This window comes from Cetorhinus maximus, chromosome 28 (assembly GCF_964194155.1).
Source record: "Cetorhinus maximus chromosome 28, sCetMax3.hap1.1, whole genome shotgun sequence".
Taxonomy (NCBI): Eukaryota; Metazoa; Chordata; class Chondrichthyes; order Lamniformes; family Cetorhinidae; genus Cetorhinus; species Cetorhinus maximus.
In genome coordinates this window covers 4,307,474-4,326,794 of record NC_135906.1, presented here as the reverse complement: position 1 = coordinate 4,326,794, position 19,321 = coordinate 4,307,474, and the positions used below count along the sequence as shown (strand labels likewise).

Here is a 19,321-nt window from a genome sequence, read left to right as displayed (position 1 = left end):
TGTGGTCTAGGACCTCACAGATTTTTTTTTTTTTTTTTTTTGTAAAAATATACTTTATTCATAAAAATCTTCAATCACATTCAAAACCATTTCAAAAACAACATTACAAGGGTACAATCCAGGTTAAACTTTTACAAAATGTATCACCAGGTGCATCAGTACAAACAATATTACAGTCATTTACAGCCTTTCATTTTGATCTGTACAGCCCGAGGGGCTCTAAACAGTTCCCAGTCTCTCGGTGCGCTGTGGTAGAAAGGTCTTAGACAGCGACCCTTCCCCATTGCGCCTTTGCGGCAGCTGCCCCAAGCTTTAGTGCGTCCCTCAGCACGTAGTCCTGGACTTTGGATTGTGCCAGTCCGCAACAATCGGTCGGGGACAAATCTTTGTGCTGGAAGACCAACAAGTTTCGGGCAGACCAAAGCGCGTCTTTCACCGAGTTGATGATCCTCCAGCTGCAGTTGATGTTTGTCTCGGTGTGTGTCCCTGGGAACAGCCCGTAGAGCACAGAGTCCTGTGTCACAGAACTGCTCGGGATGAACCTCGACAGCAACCACTGCATCTCTCTCCAGACTTTCTTTGCAAAGGCACAATCCACAAGGAGGTGAACAACGGTCTCTTCCCCACCACAGCCACCTCGAGGGCATCGTGCAGAGGGGGTGAGACTCCTGGCGTGTAGGAAGGATCTGACGGGGAGGGCCTTTCTCACCACCAGCCAAGCTACGTCTTGGTGCTTGTTGGAAAGTTCTGGCGATGAGGCATTCTGCCAAATGACTTTGACAGTCTGCTCGGGGAACCATCCCACAGGGTCCACCCTCTCCTTATCCCTCAGGGCCTCTAGGACGTTACGTGCTGACCACTGCCTGATGGACTTGTGGTCAAAGGTGTTTTTCTGCATAAATTTTTCCACCAGGGACAGGTGGTACGGCACGGTCCAACTACTTGGAGCGTTCCGCGGCAGCGTGGCCAGACCCATCCTTCGCAACACCGGGGACAGGTAGAACCTCAGCACGTAGTGACACTTGGTGTTTGCGTACTGAGGGTCTACGCACCGCTTGATGCAGCCGCACACAAAGGTGGCCATCAGTATGAGGGCGATGTTGGGCACGTTTTTTCCCCCTTTATCTAGAGGCTTGTACATCGCGTCCCTGCAGACACGATCCATTTTCGACCTCCAGATAAAGCGGAAGATGGCTCGAGTGATCGCCATCGCGCAGGAGTGTGGAATGGGCCAGACCTGCGCCACGTACAGCAACAGCGAGAGTACCTCACACCTGATGACCAGGTTCTTACCCGCAATGGAGAGGGAGCGTCGCTCCCACATGCCCAGTTTCCTTTTCACCATAGCCACTCGCTCCTTCCAGTTTCTAACGCATGCCCCGGTCCCTCCGAACCATATCCCCAGCACCTTCAGGCCGTCAGCCCTGACAGTGAAGGGGACAAAGGATCGGTCAGCCCACTTCCCAAAGAACATGGCCTCGCTCTTCCCACGATTTACCTTGGCTCCCGAGGCCAGTTCGAACTGGTCGCAGACGTGCATCAGTCTGCGCACCGACAGCGGATCCGAGCAGAAGACGGCGACGTCGTCCATGTACAGGGAGGCTTTTACCTGAGTGCCTCCACTGCCTGGGATCGTCACTCCTCTTATGCCCGGATCCTTCCTGATGGACTCGGCAAAGGGTTCTATGCAGCACACAAAAAGGACAGGCGAGAGAGGGCAGCCCTGCCTGACTCCAGATTTAATCGGAAAGCTATCTGTTTCCCACCCATTGATTGAGACTGCGCTACTGATGTTAGTGTAGAGCAGTTGGATCCAATTTCGAATTCCCTCCCCAAAGCCCATTTTGGAGAGCACATCCCCCATGTAGGTGTGCGATATTCTGTCAAAGGCCTTCTCCTGATCCAAGCTGATGAGGCAGGTATCCACACCCCTGTCCTGTACATAGGCAATCGTATCCCTGAGCAGCGCCAGGCTGTCAGAGATCTTCCTGCCTGGCACAGAGCAGGTCTGGTCAGGGTGAATCACCAATTCCAGAGCGGATTTGACCCGGTTGGCGATGACCTTGGACAGAATCTTATAGTCCACATTCAACAGTGAAATGGGTCGCCAATTTCTAATTTCCTCCCTTTCCCCCTTGTGCTTGTAGATGAGGGTGATGATGCCTTTCCTCATGGATTCTGACATGCTGCCGGCCAGGAGCATACTCTCGTACACTTCTAGCAGGTCTGGGCCGATCAAGTCCCACAGAGCCGAATACAACTCCGCCGGCAGGCCGTCGCTTCCGGGGGTTTTACTCTTCTCGAAGGACTCGAGGGCCTTAGTCAGTTCGTCAGGAGTTAGCGGTTTGTCTAGGCTCTCCCGCGTACTGTGGTCTAGGACCTCCGTGATAGAGGACAGGAAGGACTGGGAGGCCGTGCTGTCCGTGGGCTTCACGTCATACAGTCCGGCATAAAAGGATTTGCTGATCCTCAGAATGTCGGACCGTGATGACTTTACTGAGCCGTCTTCTTCCTTCAGGCTGCTGATCACAGAGCGCTCTCTGTGTACCTTTTGGAAGAAGAAACGTGAGCACGTCTCATCCTGCTCCACGGAGCGGACTCTGGAACGGAAGATGATCTTGGAGGCCTCCGAGGCAAAGTGCGAGGCTTGCTGGCCCTTCACCTCTTGGAGCTCCTCCTTGACATCGACCCCCATCGACTGCAGCCGGAGCAGATTCTGCATCTTTTCCTGGAGTCGGGACATTTCCCTCTGTTCCTTTCTAGCTTTCTGGGCGCCTTTGAGGATGAAAAACCTCTTGATGCTTCCCTTGATCACTTCCCACCAGTGTGTCAGGGACTCAAAGAGGGGTTTCACGGTTCTCCAACCTTTGTAATCCCTCTTGAGCTCCTCAATGTTCTCTGGGGTCAGCAGTTGCACATTTAGCTTCCATGCCCCCCTGCCCACCCTCAGGTCTTCCTCCAAGTGGCAGTCCGCCAGTAGGAGGCAGTGGTCAGAGAAGAACACCGGCTTGACCTCGGTGGATCTGACTGTGAATGCACGGGACACAAAGAGGAAGTCTATCCTGGAACGAATGGACCCGTCTGGCCGCGACCAGGTGTATCTACGCTGCGCTCCGTCTGCAGGGTTGCTGAAGACGTCGTGCAGCTTGGCATCCTTAACTGTTTCCATCAGGGATCTGGACGTAGCGTCCAATCTGCTTCCGGCCCTGCCGGATCGTCCAGCCGCATCGATGATGCAGTTGAAGTCCCCGCCCAGAATGACCGGCCTGGAGGTCGCCAGCAGCAGTGGGAGCTGCTGAAAAACCTCCAGCCGCTCAGCCCCTTGTGCCGGGCCGTACACGTTAATTAACCGGAGTGGAGCGTTCTTGTACATTACGTCTGCTACCAGGAGTCGCCCGCCCACCACCTCCTTGACCTCGGAGACGGTGAAGTTGCCTCCCCGCAGCAGAATACCCAGGCCGGAGGAACGAGAGTCGTTTCCGCCCGACCAGATCGATGGCCCGTGGGACCACCATCGTGACCATTGCCTGTAGGAGCTGAGGTGCGGTATCGCACACTCCTGCAGAAACAACAGGTCAGCTTTGACCTTGGCTAGGTAGTCCAAGGTCGCAACACATCGCGTAGTAGATTTAATGCTACGCACATTTATGGATACAATCTTTAAACCCATATTAAAGCATTTATTCTCCTACCAAACCCACTGTCTCTGAGAGTCCCAGACCTTTAGTCTGCTCCTTCATACCCGTAGTGAGCTCAAATTCCTTCACTTTGGATGGGCTGAGGTAGATCTCCTTGGCCGTGTTCTGCTCCAGTGGCATCTGGAGGTTCACGTAGTGAGCGGGTTTTGAGATGACCTTTGCTGGAGAAGCTTCTCCAAAACTCACCCCCTCTGGGGTGTTGCTGTTCCCGGCTTCCTGGAGCTGGGGTGCGATGATTGCCTCACTGCTCCCAGATTCCAGGGGCTGTGGTGCACTGGCCTCCTCAGGTTGCAGGCAAAGTTGGGGTGCGCTGGGCTCCTTGTTGTCTCCAATTTTCTGGAGCTCGGGTGTCTCGTCCTCCAACGCCCTGGAGCTTTGCCGCCTCTTCTGTCGGTGCCGCTCTGGCACTTCCTCATCCGAAGAGCTGCTGCCCTTGTCATCCGTGTCGGATGGGAGACGCCTCTTGCCGCTTCTCTGGGAAACGCCTTTGCTTCTTCTTCGCTCCCTCTTACTTTTCTTGTTCTTCACCGTCCGCCACTCCCCCTGCTGCTTTTCCACTGCTGCCTCCTCCTCCATTGATTCGCTGTCCTGAGGACTGGAAGGTTCAGGGGGTAGTGCTGTTGATTGGCTCTCTGTTGCCTCAATCTCTTTCTCCACCTTGTCTCTCTCTGTGTCCTCCTTTGTCCCGTTGAGCTCCCTGGGGGCCTTGGTGGTTGGAGTGACACGGAACCTTTCTTCTGCTTCCCCCTGGTCGGCTTTGGCTGCCTGTGCGTAAGTACGGCAGCGTTTGGGGCAGGTCCTGTAGAGGTGACTTGCCTCGCCACACAGGTTGCAGCACTTGGCCTGTTTGCAGTCTTTTGTCTGGTGCCCTTCCTGTTTGCAGATCTTGCAGAGGGAGGCGCTGCACTTGGCCGCCACATGGCCAGCCTTGCCGCATGAGCGACAATGCTTGGGTTGCCCAGCGTAGACCAGGTAGCCACGGTTTCCCCCGATTGCGAAACTGGAAGGAGGGTGGAAAATGGCTCCCTTACCATCGGTCTTTAGCGTGACCTTAAACAGGCGTTTGCCTGTCCAGATCCCCAAGTCGTCTCGAATCTCGGTGCCGCTCCCCACCTTATCGAAGTACCTGGTGAGGAAGGTGACCACGTCGGCGACAGGGACGAAGGGGTTGTACACATGCACCATCACCTCACGTTCCCGTTGCAACGGCAGAGAAAAGTGCGGCTCCGCCGTCAGGATCTTCATCTCCGGCAGGTCTCTCTTCTCCTCGAACGCCCTCAGGAGCCGGACGCAGTCTGCCACTCGCTTGAACGTCACGTCAAAATAACCGCCTTTGCGGGAGTCGTGCAGGGTGAAGATCTCCGTAGCATGGAAGCCGCACGCCTTCAACAGGATCCTCCTGGTGAAGAAGCCCCGATCCATAGGTGATCCTCCTTCGTCGCTGTGGTTCACCGTGACTCGGACGGTGATAGGTAACCCACGGTATGGATTCGGATTGCGATTGGTTATCGCCCTTCCATCCCGACCTTGCCTTGGCAGGACCATGGTGTCGCCCCTGCAACACTACACTTGATCTTAGCCAAAAGGCCGAGAAGCGATGAGAAAGAAAGAAAGTTGTGTTTTGAAAGATGTGCATGTTGAAAAGTAAAGAAAGCAGATGTTTGTAAGAAATCTATTTTTAGCATTGAAAATCCCCTGGAAAGGGGTGGTGCACCATTCCCAGAGATACTGCAATACCGGGTCGATGCATGGAGTGGGCGGAGCAAGCCCCTATTCCATCTCCCTGCTCCAAAAATCAATTTAATATATGGTCCCCCGATAAGGGACGTATCAGATATTAAACTGATAAGAACAGATTTTTTTTTTTATTTTTTTGTAAAAATATACTTTATTCATAAAAATCTTCAATCACATTCAAAACCATTTCAAAAACAACATTACAAGGGTACAATCCAGGTTAAACTTATACAAAATGTATCACCAGGTGCATCAGTACAAACAATATTACAGTCATTTACAGCCTTTCATTTTGATCTGTACAGCCCGAGGGGCTCTAAACAGTTCCCAGTCTCTCGGTGCGCTGTGGTAGAAAGGTCTTAGACAGCGACCCTTCCCCATTGCGCCTTTGCGGCAGCTGCCCCAAGCTTTAGTGCGTCCCTCAGCACGTAGTCCTGGACTTTGGATTGTGCCAGTCCGCAACAATCGGTCGGGGACAACTCTTTGTGCTGGAAGACCAACAAGTTTCGGGCAGACCAAAGCGCGTCTTTCACCGAGTTGATGATCCTCCAGCTGCAGTCGATGTTTGTCTCGGTGTGTGTCCCTGGGAACAGCCCGTAGAGCACAGAGTCCTGTGTCACAGAACTGCTCGGGATGAACCTCGACAGCAACCACTGCATCTCTCTCCAGACTTTCTTTGCAAAGGCACAATCCACAAGGAGGTGAACAACGGTCTCTTCCCCACCACAGCCACCTCGAGGGCATCGTGCAGAGGGGGTGAGACTCCTGGCGTGTAGGAAGGATCTGACGGGGAGGGCCTTTCTCACCACCAGCCAAGCTACGTCTTGGTGCTTGTTGGAAAGTTCTGGCGATGAGGCATTCTGCCAAATGACTTTGACAGTCTGCTCGGGGAACCATCCCACAGGGTCCACCCTCTCCTTATCCCTCAGGGCCTCTAGGACGTTACGTGCTGACCACTGCCTGATGGACTTGTGGTCAAAGGTGTTTTTCTGCATAAATTTTTCCACCAGGGACAGGTGGTACGGCACGGTCCAACTACTTGGAGCGTTCCGCGGCAGCGTGGCCAGACCCATCCTTCGCAACACCGGGGACAGGTAGAACCTCAGCACGTAGTGACACTTGGTGTTTGCGTACTGAGGGTCTACGCACCGCTTGATGCAGCCACACACAAAGGTGGCCATCAGTATGAGGGCGATGTTGGGCACGTTTTTTCCCCCTTTATCTAGAGGCTTGTACATCGCGTCCCTGCAGACACGATCCATTTTCGACCTCCAGATAAAGCGGAAGATGGCTCGAGTGATCGCCATCGCGCAGGAGTGTGGAATGGGCCAGACCTGCGCCACGTACAGCAACAGCGAGAGTACCTCACACCTGATGACCAGGTTCTTACCCGCAATGGAGAGGGAGCGTCGCTCCCACATGCCCAGTTTCCTTTTCACCATAGCCACTCGCTCCTTCCAGTTTCTAACGCATGCCCCGGTCCCTCCGAACCATATCCCCAGCACCTTCAGGCCGTCAGCCCTGACAGTGAAGGGGACAAAGGATCGGTCAGCCCACTTCCCAAAGAACATGGCCTCGCTCTTCCCACGATTTACCTTGGCTCCCGAGGCCAGTTCGAACTGGTCGCAGACGTGCATCAGTCTGCGCACCGACAGCGGATCCGAGCAGAAGACGGCGACGTCGTCCATGTACAGGGAGGCTTTTACCTGAGTGCCTCCACTGCCTGGGATCGTCACTCCTCTTATGCCCGGATCCTTCCTGATGGACTCGGCAAAGGGTTCTATGCAGCACACGAAAAGGACAGGCGAGAGAGGACAGCCCTGCCTGACTCCAGATTTGATCGGAAAGCTATCTGTTTCCCACCCATTGATTGAGACTGCGCTACTGATGTTAGTGTAGAGCAGTTGGATCCAATTTCGAATTCCCTCCCCAAAGCCCATTTTGGAGAGCACATCCCCCATGTAAGTGTGCGATATTCTGTCAAAGGCCTTCTCCTGATCCAAGCTGATGAGGCAGGTATCCACGCCCCTGTCCTGTACATAGGCAATCGTATCCCTGAGCAGCGCCAGGCTGTCAGAGATCTTCCTGCCTGGCACAGAGCAGGTCTGGTCAGGGTGAATCACCAATTCCAGAGCGGATTTGACCCGGTTGGCGATGACCTTGGACAGAATCTTATAGTCCACATTCAACAGTGAAATGGGTCGCCAATTTCTAATTTCCTCCCTTTCCCCCTTGTGCTTGTAGATGAGGGTGATGATGCCTTTCCTCATGGATTCTGACATGCTGCCGGCCAGGAGCATACTCTCGTACACTTCTAGCAGGTCTGGGCCGATCAAGTCCCACAGAGCCGAATACAACTCCGCCGGCAGGCCGTCGCTTCCGGGGGTTTTACTCTTCTCGAAGGACTCGAGGGCCTTAGTCAGTTCGTCAGGAGTTAGCGGTTTGTCTAGGCTCTCCCGCGTACTGTGGTCTAAGACCTCCGTGATAGAGGACAGGAAGGACTGGGAGGCCGTGCTGTCCGTGGGCTTCACGTCATACAGACCGGCATAAAAGGATTTGCTGATCCTCAGAATGTCGGACCGTGATGACTTTACTGAGCCGTCTTCTTCCTTCAGGCTGCTGATCACAGAGCGCTCTCTGTGTACCTTTTGGAAGAAGAAACGTGAGCACGTCTCATCCTGCTCCACGGAGCGGACTCTGGAACGGAAGATGATCTTGGAGGCCTCCGAGGCAAAGTGCGAGGCTTGCTGGCCCTTCACCTCTTGGAGCTCCTCCTTGACATCGACCCCCATCGACTGCAGCCGGAGCAGATTCTGCATCTTTTCCTGGAGTCGGGACATTTCCCTCTGTTCCTTTCTAGCTTTCTGGGTGCCTTTGCGGATGAAAAACCTCTTGATGCTTCCCTTGATCACTTCCCACCAGTGTGTCAGGGACTCAAAGAGGGGTTTCACGGTTCTCCAACCTTTGTAATCCCTCTTGAGCTCCTCAATGTTCTCTGGGGTCAGCAGTTGCACATTTAGCTTCCATGCCCCCCTGCCCACCCTCAGGTCTTCCTCCAAGTGGCAGTCCGCCAGTAGGAGGCAGTGGTCAGAGAAGAACACCGGCTTGACCTCGGTGGATCTGACTGTGAATGCACGGGACACAAACAGGAAGTCTATCCTGGAACGAATGGACCCGTCTGGCCGCGACCAGGTGTATCTACGCTGCGCTCCGTCTGCAGGGTTGCTGAAGACGTCGTGCAGCTTGGCATCCTTAACTGTTTCCATCAGGGATCTGGACGTAGCGTCCAATCTGCTTCCGGCCCTGCCGGATCGTCCAGCCGCATCGATGATGCAGTTGAAGTCCCCGCCCAGAATGACCGGCCTGGAGGTCGCCAGCAGCAGTGGGAGATGCTGAAAAACCTCCAGCCGCTCAGCCCCTTGTGCCGGGCCGTACACGTTAATTAACCGGAGTGGAGCGTTCTTGTACATTACGTCTGCTACCAGGAGTCGCCCGCCCACCACCTCCTTGACCTCGGAGACGGTGAAGTTGCCTCCCCGCAGCAGAATACCCAGGCCGGAGGAACGAGAGTCGTTTCCGCCCGACCAGATCGATGGCCCGTGGGACCACCATCGTGACCATTGCCTGTAGGAGCTGAGGTGCGGTATCGCACACTCCTGCAGAAACAACAGGTCAGCTTTGACCTTGGCTAGGTAGTCCAAGGTCGCAACACATCGCGTAGTAGATTTAATGCTACGCACATTTATGGATACAATCTTTAAACCCATATTAAAGCATTTATTCTCCTACCAAACCCACTGTCTCTGAGAGTCCCAGACCTTTAGTCTGCTCCTTCATACCCGTAGTGAGCTCAAATTCCTTCACTTTGGATGGGCTGAGGTAGATCTCCTTGGCCGTGTTCTGCTCCGGTGGCATCTGGAGGTTCACGTAGTGAGCGGATTTTGAGATGACCTTTGCTGGAGAAGCTTCTCCAAAACTCACCCCCTCTGGGGGGTTGCTGTTCCCGGCTTCCTGGAGCTGGGGTGCGATGATTGCCTCACTGCTCCCAGATTCCAGGGGCTGTGGTGCACTGGCCTCCTCAGGTTGCAGGCCAAGTTGGGGTGCGCTGGTCTCCTTGTTGTCTCCAATTTTCTGGAGCTCGGGTGTCTCGTCCTCCAACGCCCTGGAGCTTTGCCGCCTCTTCTGTCGGTGCCGCTCTGGCACTTCCTCATCCGAAGAGCTGCTGCCCTTGTCATCCGTGTCGGATGGGAGACGCCTCTTGCCGCTTCTCTGGGAAACGCCTTTGCTTCTTCTTCGCTCCCTCTTACTTTTCTTGTTCTTCACCGTCCGCCACTCCCCCTGCTGCTTTTCCACTGCTGCCTCCTCCTCCATTGATTCGCTGTCCTGAGGACTGGAAGGTTCAGGGGGTAGTGCTGTTGATTGGCTCTCTGTTGCCTCAATCTCTTTCTCCACCTTGTCTCTCTCTGTGTCCTCCTTTGTCCCGTTGAGCTCCCTGGGGGCCTTGGTGGTTGGAGTGACACGGAACATTTCTTCTGCTTCCCCGTGGTCGGCTTTGGCTGCCTGTGCGTAAGTACGGCAGCGTTTGGGGCAGGTCCTGTAGAGGTGACTTGCCTCGCCACACAGGTTGCAGCACTTGGCCTGTTTGCAGTCTTTTGTCTGGTGCCCTTCCTGTTTGCAGATCTTGCAGAGGGAGGCGCTGCAGTTGGCCGCCACATGACCAGCCTTGCCGCATGAGCGACAATGCTTGGGTTGCCCAGCGTAGACCAGGTAGCCACGGTTTCCCCCGATAGCGAAACTGGAAGGAGGGTGGAAAATGGCTCCCTTACCATCGGTCTTTAGCGTGACCTTAAACAGGCGTTTGCCTGTCCAGATCCCCAAGTCGTCTCGAATCTCAGTGCCGCTCCCCACCTTATCGAAGTACCTGGTGAGGAAGGTGACCACGTCGGCGACAGGGACGAAGGGGTTGTACACATGCACCATCACCTCACGTTCCCGTTGCAACGGCAGAGAAAAGTGCGGCTCCGCCGTCAGGATCTTCATCTCCGGCAGGTCTCTCTTCTCCTCGAACACCCTCAGGAGCCGGACGCAGTCTGCCACTTGCTTGAACGTCACGTCAAAATAACCACCTTTGCGGGAGTCGTGCAGGGTGAAGATCTCCGTAGCTTGGAAGCCGCACGCCTTCAACAGGATCCTCCTGGTGAAGAAGCCCCGATCCATAGGTGATCCTCCTTCGTCGCTGTGGTTCACCGTGACTCGGACGGTGATAGGTAACCCACGGTATGAATTCGGATTGCGATTGGTTTTCGCCCTTCCATCCCGACCTTGCCATGGCAGGACCATGGTGTCGCTCCTGCAACACTTGATCTTAGCCAAGAGGCCGAGAAGCGATGAGAAAGAAAGAAAGTTGTGTTTTGAAAGATGTGCATGTTGAAAAGTAAAGAAAGCAGATGTTTGTAAGAAATCTATTTTTAGCATTGAAAATCCCCTGGAAAGGGGTGGTGCACCATTCCCAGAGATACTGCAATACCGGGTCGATGCATGGAGTGGTCGGAGCAAGCCCCTATTCCATCTCCCTGCTCCAAAAATCAATTTAATATATGGTCCCCCGATAAGGGACGTATCAGATATTAAACTGATAAGAACAGATTTTTTTTTTTTTTTTTTTTTTGTAAAAATATACTTTATTCATAAAAATCTTCAATCACATTCAAAACCATTTCAAAAACAACATTACAAGGGTACAATCCAGGTTAAACTTTTACAAAATGTATCACCAGGTGCATCAGTACAAACAATATTACAGTCATTTACAGCCTTTCATTTTGATCTGTACAGCCCGAGGGGCTCTAAACAGTTCCCAGTCTCTCGGTGCGCTGTGGTAGAAAGGTCTTAGACAGCGACCCTTCCCCATTGCGCCTTTGCGGCAGCTGCCCCAAGCTTTAGTGCGTCCCTCAGCACGTAGTCCTGGACTTTGGATTGTGCCAGTCCGCAACAATCGGTCGGGGACAAATCTTTGTGCTGGAAGACCAACAAGTTTCGGGCAGACCAAAGCGCGTCTTTCACCGAGTTGATGATCCTCCAGCTGCAGTTGATGTTTGTCTCGGTGTGTGTCCCTGGGAACAGCCCGTAGAGCACAGAGTCCTTTGTCACAGAACTGCTCGGGATGAACCTCGACAGCAACCACTGCATCTCTCTCCAGACTTTCTTTGCAAAGGCGCAATCCACAAGGAGGTGAACAACGGTCTCTTCCCCACCACAGCCACCTCGAGGGCATCGTGCAGAGGGGGTGAGACTCCTGGCGTGTAGGAAGGATCTGACGGGGAGGGCCTTTCTCACCACCAGCCAAGCTACGTCTTGGTGCTTGTTGGAAAGTTCTGGCGATGAGGCATTCTGCCAAATGACTTTGACAGTCTGCTCGGGGAACCATCCCACAGGGTCCACCCTCTCCTTATCCCTCAGGGCCTCTAGGACGTTACGTGCTGACCACTGCCTGATGGACTTGTGGTCAAAGGTGTTTTTCTGCATAAATTTTTCCACCAGGGACAGGTGGTACGGCACGGTCCAACTACTTGGAGCGTTCCGCGGCAGCGTGGCCAGACCCATCCTTCGCAACACCGGGGACAGGTAGAACCTCAGCACGTAGTGACACTTGGTGTTTGCGTACTGAGGGTCTACGCACCGCTTGATGCAGCCGCACACAAAGGTGGCCATCAGTATGAGGGCGATGTTGGGCACGTTTTTTCCCCCTTTATCTAGAGGCTTGTACATCGCGTCCCTGCAGACACGATCCATTTTCGACCTCCAGATAAAGCGGAAGATGGCTCGAGTGATCGCCATCGCGCAGGAGTGTGGAATGGGCCAGACCTGCGCCACGTACAGCAACAGCGAGAGTACCTCACACCTGATGACCAGGTTCTTACCCGCAATGGAGAGGGAGCGTCGCTCCCACATGCCCAGTTTCCTTTTCACCATAGCCACTCGCTCCTTCCAGTTTCTAACGCATGCCCCGGTCCCTCCGAACCATATCCCCAGCACCTTCAGGCCGTCAGCCCTGACAGTGAAGGGGACAAAGGATCGGTCAGCCCACTTCCCAAAGAACATGGCCTCGCTCTTCCCACGATTTACCTTGGCTCCCGAGGCCAGTTCGAACTGGTCGCAGACGTGCATCAGTCTGCGCACCGACAGCGGATCCGAGCAGAAGACGGCGACGTCGTCCATGTACAGGGAGGCTTTTACCTGAGTGCCTCCACTGCCTGGGATCGTCACTCCTCTTATGCCCGGATCCTTCCTGATGGACTCGGCAAAGGGTTCTATGCAGCACACAAAAAGGACAGGCGAGAGAGGGCAGCCCTGCCTGACTCCAGATTTAATTGGAAAGCTATCTGTTTCCCACCCATTGATTGAGACTGCGCTACTGATGTTAGTGTAGAGCAGTTGGATCCAATTTCGAATTCCCTCCCCAAAGCCCATTTTGGAGAGCACATCCCCCATGTAGGTGTGCGATATTCTGTCAAAGGCCTTCTCCTGATCCAAGCTGATGAGGCAGGTATCCACACCCCTGTCCTGTACATAGGCAATCGTATCCCTGAGCAGCGCCAGGCTGTCAGAGATCTTCCTGCCTGGCACAGAGCAGGTCTGGTCAGGGTGAATCACCAATTCCAGAGCGGATTTGACCCGGTTGGCGATGACCTTGGACAGAATCTTATAGTCCATATTCAACAGTGAAATGGGTCGCCAATTTCTAATTTCCTCCCTTTCCCCCTTGTGCTTGTAGATGAGGGTGATGATGCCTTTCCTCATGGATTCTGACATGCTGCCGGCCAGGAGCATACTCTCGTACACTTCTAGCAGGTCTGGGCCGATCAAGTCCCACAGAGCCGAATACAACTCCGCCGGCAGGCCGTCGCTTCCGGGGGTTTTACTCTTCTCGAAGGACTCGAGGGCCTTAGTCAGTTCATCAGGAGTTAGCGGTTTGTCTAGGCTCTCCCGCGTACTGTGGTCTAGGACCTCCGTGATAGAGGACAGGAAGGACTGGGAGGCCGTGCTGTCCGTGGGCTTCACGTCATACAGTCCGGCATAAAAGGATTTGCTGATCCTCAGAATGTCGGACCGTGATGACTTTACTGAGCCGTCTTCTTCCTTCAGGCTGCTGATCACAGAGCGCTCTCTGTGTACCTTTTGGAAGAAGAAACGTGAGCACGTCTCATCCTGCTCCACGGAGCGGACTCTGGAACGGAAGATGATCTTGGAGGCCTCCGAGGCAAAGTGCGAGGCTTGCTGGCCCTTCACCTCTTGGAGCTCCTCCTTGACATCGACCCCCATCGACCGCAGCCGGAGCAGATTCTGCATCTTTTCCTGGAGTCGGGACATTTCCCTCTGTTCCTTTCTAGCTTTCTGGGTGCCTTTGAGGATGAAAAACCTCTTGATGCTTCCCTTGATCACTTCCCACCAGTGTGTCAGGGACTCAAAGAGGGGTTTCACGGTTCTCCAACCTTTGTAATCCCTCTTGAGCTCCTCAATGTTCTCTGGGGTCAGCAGTTGCACATTTAGCTTCCATGCCCCCCTGCCCACCCTCAGGTCTTCCTCCAAGTGGCAGTCCGCCAGTAGGAGGCAGTGGTCAGAGAAGAACACCGGCTTGACCTCGGTGGATCTGACTGTGAATGCACGGGACACAAACAGGAAGTCTATCCTGGAACGAATGGACCCGTCTGGCCGCGACCAGGTGTATCTACGCTGCGCTCCGTCTGCAGGGTTGCTGAAGACGTCGTGCAGCTTGGCATCCTTAACTGTTTCCATCAGGGATCTGGACGTAGCGTCCAATCTGCTTCCGGCCCTGCCGGATCGTCCAGCCGCATCGATGATGCAGTTGAAGTCCCCGCCCAGAATGACCGGCCTGGAGGTCGCCAGCAGCAGTGGGAGCTGCTGAAAAACCTCCAGCCGTTCAGCCCCTTGTGCCGGGCCGTACACGTTAATTAACCGGAGTGGAGCGTTCTTGTACATTACGTCTGCTACCAGGAGTCGCCCGCCCACCACCTCCTTGACCTCGGAGACGGTGAAGTTGCCTCCCCGCAGCAGAATACCCAGGCCGGAGGAACGAGAGTCGTTTCCGCCCGACCAGATCGATGGCCCGTGGGACCACCATCGTGACCATTGCCTGTAGGAGCTGAGGTGCGGTATCGCACACTCCTGCAGAAACAACAGGTCAGCTTTGACCTTGGCTAGGTAGTCCAAGGTCGCAACACATCGCGTAGTAGATTTAATGCTACGCACATTTATGGATACAATCTTTAAACCCATATTAAAGCATTTATTCTCCTACCAAACCCACTGTCTCTGAGAGTCCCAGACCTTTAGTCTGCTCCTTCATACCCGTAGTGAGCTCAAATTCCTTCTTAGCCAAAAGGCCGAGAAGCGATGAGAAAGAAAGAAAGTTGTGTTTTGAAAGATGTGCATGTTGAAAAGTAAAGAAAGCAGATGTTTGTAAGAAATCTATTTTTAGCATTGAAAATCCCCTGGAAAGGGGTGGTGCACCATTCCCAGAGATACTGCAATACCGGGTTGATGCGTGGAGTGGACGGAGCAAGCCCCTACTCCATCTCCCTGCTCCAAAAATCAATTTAATATATGGTCCCCAGATAAGGGACGTATCAGATATTAAACTGATAAGAACAGATTTTTTTTTTTTTTTTGTAAAAATATACTTTATTCATAAAAATCTTCAATCACATTCAAAACCATTTCAAAAACAACATTACAAGGGTACAATCCAGGTTAAACTTTTACAAAATGTATCACCAGGTGCATCAGTACAAACAATATTACAGTCATTTACAGCCTTTCATTTTGATCTGTACAGCCCGAGGGGCTCTAAACAGTTCCCAGTCTCTCGGTGCGCTGTGGTAGAAAGGTCTTAGACAGCGACCCTTCCCCATTGCGCCTTTGCGGCAGCTGCCCCAAGCTTTAGTGCGTCCCTCAGCACGTATTCTTGGACTTTGGATTGTGCCAGGCCGCAACAATCGGTCGGGGACAAATCTTTGTGCTGGAAGACCAACAAGTTTCGGGCAGACCAAAGCGCGTCTTTCACCGAGTTGATGATCCTCCAGCTGCAGTTGATGTTTGTCTCGGTGTGTGTCCCTGGGAACAGCCCGTAGAGCACAGAGTCCTGTGTCACAGAACTGCTCGGGATGAACCTCGACAGCAACCACTGCATCTCTCTCCAGACTTTCTTTGCAAAGGCACAATCCACAAGGAGGTGAACAACGGTCTCTTCCCCACCACAGCCACCTCGAGGGCATCGTGCAGAGGGGGTGAGACTCCTGGCGTGTAGGAAGGATCTGACGGGGAGGGCCTTTCTCACCACCAGCCAAGCTACGTCTTGGTGCTTGTTGGAAAGTTCTGGCGATGAGGCATTCTGCCAAATGACTTTGACAGTCTGCTCGGGGAACCATCCCACAGGGTCCACCCTCTCCTTATCCCTCAGGGCCTCTAGGACGTTACGTGCTGACCACTGCCTGATGGACTTGTGGTCAAAGGTGTTTTTCTGCATAAATTTTTCCACCAGGGACAGGTGGTACGGCACGGTCCAACTACTTGGAGCGTTCCGCGGCAGCGTGGCCAGACCCATCCTTCGCAACACCGGGGACAGGTAGAACCTCAGCACGTAGTGACACTTGGTGTTTGCGTACTGAGGGTCTACGCACCGCTTGATGCAGCCGCACACAAAGGTGGCCATCAGTATGAGGGCGATGTTGGGCACGTTTTTTCCCCCTTTATCTAGAGGCTTGTACATCGCGTCCCTGCAGACACGATCCATTTTCGACCTCCAGATAAAGCGGAAGATGGCTCGAGTGATCGCCATCGCGCAGGAGTGTGGAATGGGCCAGACCTGCGCCACGTACAGCAACAGCGAGAGTACCTCACACCTGATGACCAGGTTCTTACCCGCAATGGAGAGGGAGCGTCGCTCCCACATGCCCAGTTTCCTTTTCACCATAGCCACTCGCTCCTTCCAGTTTCTAACGCATGCCCCGGTCCCTCCGAACCATATCCCCAGCACCTTCAGGCCGTCAGCCCTGACAGTGAAGGGGACAAAGGATCGGTCAGCCCACTTCCCAAAGAACATGGCCTCGCTCTTCCCACGATTTACCTTGGCTCCCGAGGCCAGTTCGAACTGGTCGCAGACGTGCATCAGTCTGCGCACCGACAGCGGATCCGAGCAGAAGACGGCGACGTCGTCCATGTACAGGGAGGCTTTTACCTGAGTGCCTCCACTGCCTGGGATCGTCACTCCTCTTATGCCCGGATCCTTCCTGATGGACTCGGCAAAGGGTTCTATGCAGCACACAAAAAGGACAGGCGAGAGAGGGCAGCCCTGCCTGACTCCAGATTTAATCGGAAAGCTATCTGTTTCCCACCCATTGATTGAGACTGCGCTACTGATGTTAGTGTAGAGCAGTTGGATCCAATTTCGAATTCCCTCCCCAAACCCCATTTTGGAGAGCGCATCCCCCATGTAGGTGTGCGATATTCTGTCAAAGGCCTTCTCCTGATCCAAGCTGATGAGGCAGGTATCCACACCCCTGTCCTGTACATAGGCAATCGTATCCCTGAGCAGCGCCAGGCTGTCAGAGATCTTCCTGCCTGGCACAGAGCAGGTCTGGTCAGGGTGAATCACCAATTCCAGAGCGGATTTGACCCGGTTGGCGATGACCTTGGACAGAATCTTATAGTCCATATTCAACAGTGAAATGGGTCGCCAATTTCTAATTTCCTCCCTTTCCCCCTTGTGCTTGTAGATGAGGGTGATGATGCCTTTCCTCATGGATTCTGACATGCTGCCGGCCAGGAGCATACTCTCGTACACTTCTAGCAGGTCTGGGCCGATCAAGTCCCACAGAGCCGAATACAACTCCGCCGGCAGGCCGTCGCTTCCGGGGGTTTTACTCTTCTCGAAGGACTCGAGGGCCTTAGTCAGTTCGTCAGGGGTTAGCGGTTTGTCTAGGCTCTCCCGCGTACTGTGGTCTAGGACCTCCGTGATAGAGGACAGGAAGGACTGGGAGGCCGTGCTGTCCGTGGGCTTCACGTCATACAGTCCGGCATAAAAGGATTTGCTGATCCTCAGAATGTCGGACCGTGATGACTTTACTGAGCCGTCTTCTTCCTTCAGGCTGCTGATCACAGAGCGCTCTCTGTGTACCTTTTGGAAGAAGAAACGTGAGCACGTCTCATCCTGCTCCACGGAGCGGACTCTGGAACGGAAGATGATCTTGGAGGCCTCCGAGGCAAAGTGCGAGGCTTGCTGGCCCTTCACCTCTTGGAGCTCCTCCTTGACATCGACCCCCATCGACCGCAGCCGGAGCAGATTCTGCATCTTTTCCTGGAGTCGGGACATTTCCCTCTGTTCCTTTCTAGCTTTCTGGGTGCCTTTGAGGATGAAAAACCTCTTGATGCTTCCCTTGATCACTTCCCACCAGTGTGTCAGGGACTCAAAGAGGGGTTTCACGGTTCTCCAACCTTTGTAATCCCTCTTGAGCTCCTCAATGTTCTCTGGGGTCAGCAGTTGCACATTTAGCTTCCATGCCCCCCTGCCCACCCTCAGGTCTTCCTCCAAGTGGCAGTCCGCCAGTAGGAGGCAGTGGTCAGAGAAGAACACCGGCTTGACCTCGGTGGATCTGACTGTGAATGCACGGGACACAAACAGGAAGTCTATCCTGGAACGAATGGACCCGTCTGGCCGCGACCAGGTGTATCTACGCTGCGCTCCGTCTGCAGGGTTGCTGAAGACGTCGTGCAGCTTGGCATCCTTAACTGTTTCCATCAGGGATCTGGACGTAGCGTCCAATCTGCTTCCGGCCCTGCCGGATCGTCCAGCCGCATCGATGATGCAGTTGAAGTCCCCGCCCAGAATGACCGGCCTGGAGGTCGCCAGCAGCAGTGGGAGCTGCTGAAAAACCTCCAGCCGTTCAGCCCCTTGTGCCGGGCCGTACACGTTAATTAACCGGAGTGGAGCGTTCTTGTACATTACGTCTGCTACCAGGAGTCGCCCGCCCACCACCTCCTTGACCTCGGAGACGGTGAAGTTGCCTCCCCGCAGCAGAATACCCAGGCCGGAGGAACGAGAGTCGTTTCCGCCCGACCAGATCGATGGCCCGTGGGACCACCATCGTGACCATTGCCTGTAGGAGCTGAGGTGCGGTATCGCACACTCCTGCAGAAACAACAGGTCAGCTTTGACCTTGGCTAGGTAGTCCAAGGTCGCAACACATCGCGTAGTAGATTTAATGCTACGCACATTTATGGATACAATCTTTAAACCCATATTAAAGCATTTATTCTCCTACCAAACCCACTGTCTCTGAGAGTCCCAGACCTTTAGTCTGCTCCTTCATACCCGTAGTGAGCTCAAATTCCTTCTTAGCCAAAAGGCCGAGAAGCGATGAGAAAGAAAGAAAGTTGTGTTTTGAAAGATGTGCATGTTGAAAAGTAAAGAAAGCAGATGTTTGTAAGAAATCTATTTTTAGCATTGAAAATCCCCTGGAAAGGGGTGGTGCACCATTCCCAGAGATACTGCAATACCGGGTTGATGCGTGGAGTGGACGGAGCAAGCCCCTACTCCATCTCCCTGCTCCAAAAATCAATTTAATATATGGTCCCCAGATAAGGGACGTATCAGATATTAAACTGATAAGAACAGATTTTTTTTTTTTTTTGTAAAAATATACTTTATTCATAAAAATCTTCAATCACATTCAAAACCATTTCAAAAACAACATTACAAGGGTACAATCCAGGTTAAACTTTTACAAAATGTATCACCAGGTGCATCAGTACAAACAATATTACAGTCATTTACAGCCTTTCATTTTGATCTGTACAGCCCGAGGGGC

General features: G+C 53.5%; 2 non-coding genes and 2 pseudogenes across 2 annotated transcripts; all 4 read right to left on the bottom strand.

The window, feature by feature from the left end:
* Positions 1–5,401: 5,401 nt before the first annotated feature.
* LOC144669246 (U2 spliceosomal RNA) lies at positions 5,402–5,583 on the bottom strand. The gene has a single exon (XR_013573650.1). It is a non-coding gene; the product is annotated as a U2 spliceosomal RNA (small nuclear RNA).
* Positions 5,584–10,928: 5,345 nt separating this feature from the next.
* On the bottom strand, positions 10,929–11,113 carry LOC144669136 (U2 spliceosomal RNA). The gene has a single exon (XR_013573610.1). It is a non-coding gene; the product is annotated as a U2 spliceosomal RNA (small nuclear RNA).
* A 3,842-nt stretch (positions 11,114–14,955) lies between these two features.
* LOC144669107 (U2 spliceosomal RNA) lies at positions 14,956–15,134 on the bottom strand (annotated as a pseudogene).
* A 3,842-nt stretch (positions 15,135–18,976) lies between these two features.
* On the bottom strand, positions 18,977–19,154 carry LOC144669106 (U2 spliceosomal RNA; annotated as a pseudogene).
* Between the last annotated feature and the right edge of the window lie 167 nt (positions 19,155–19,321).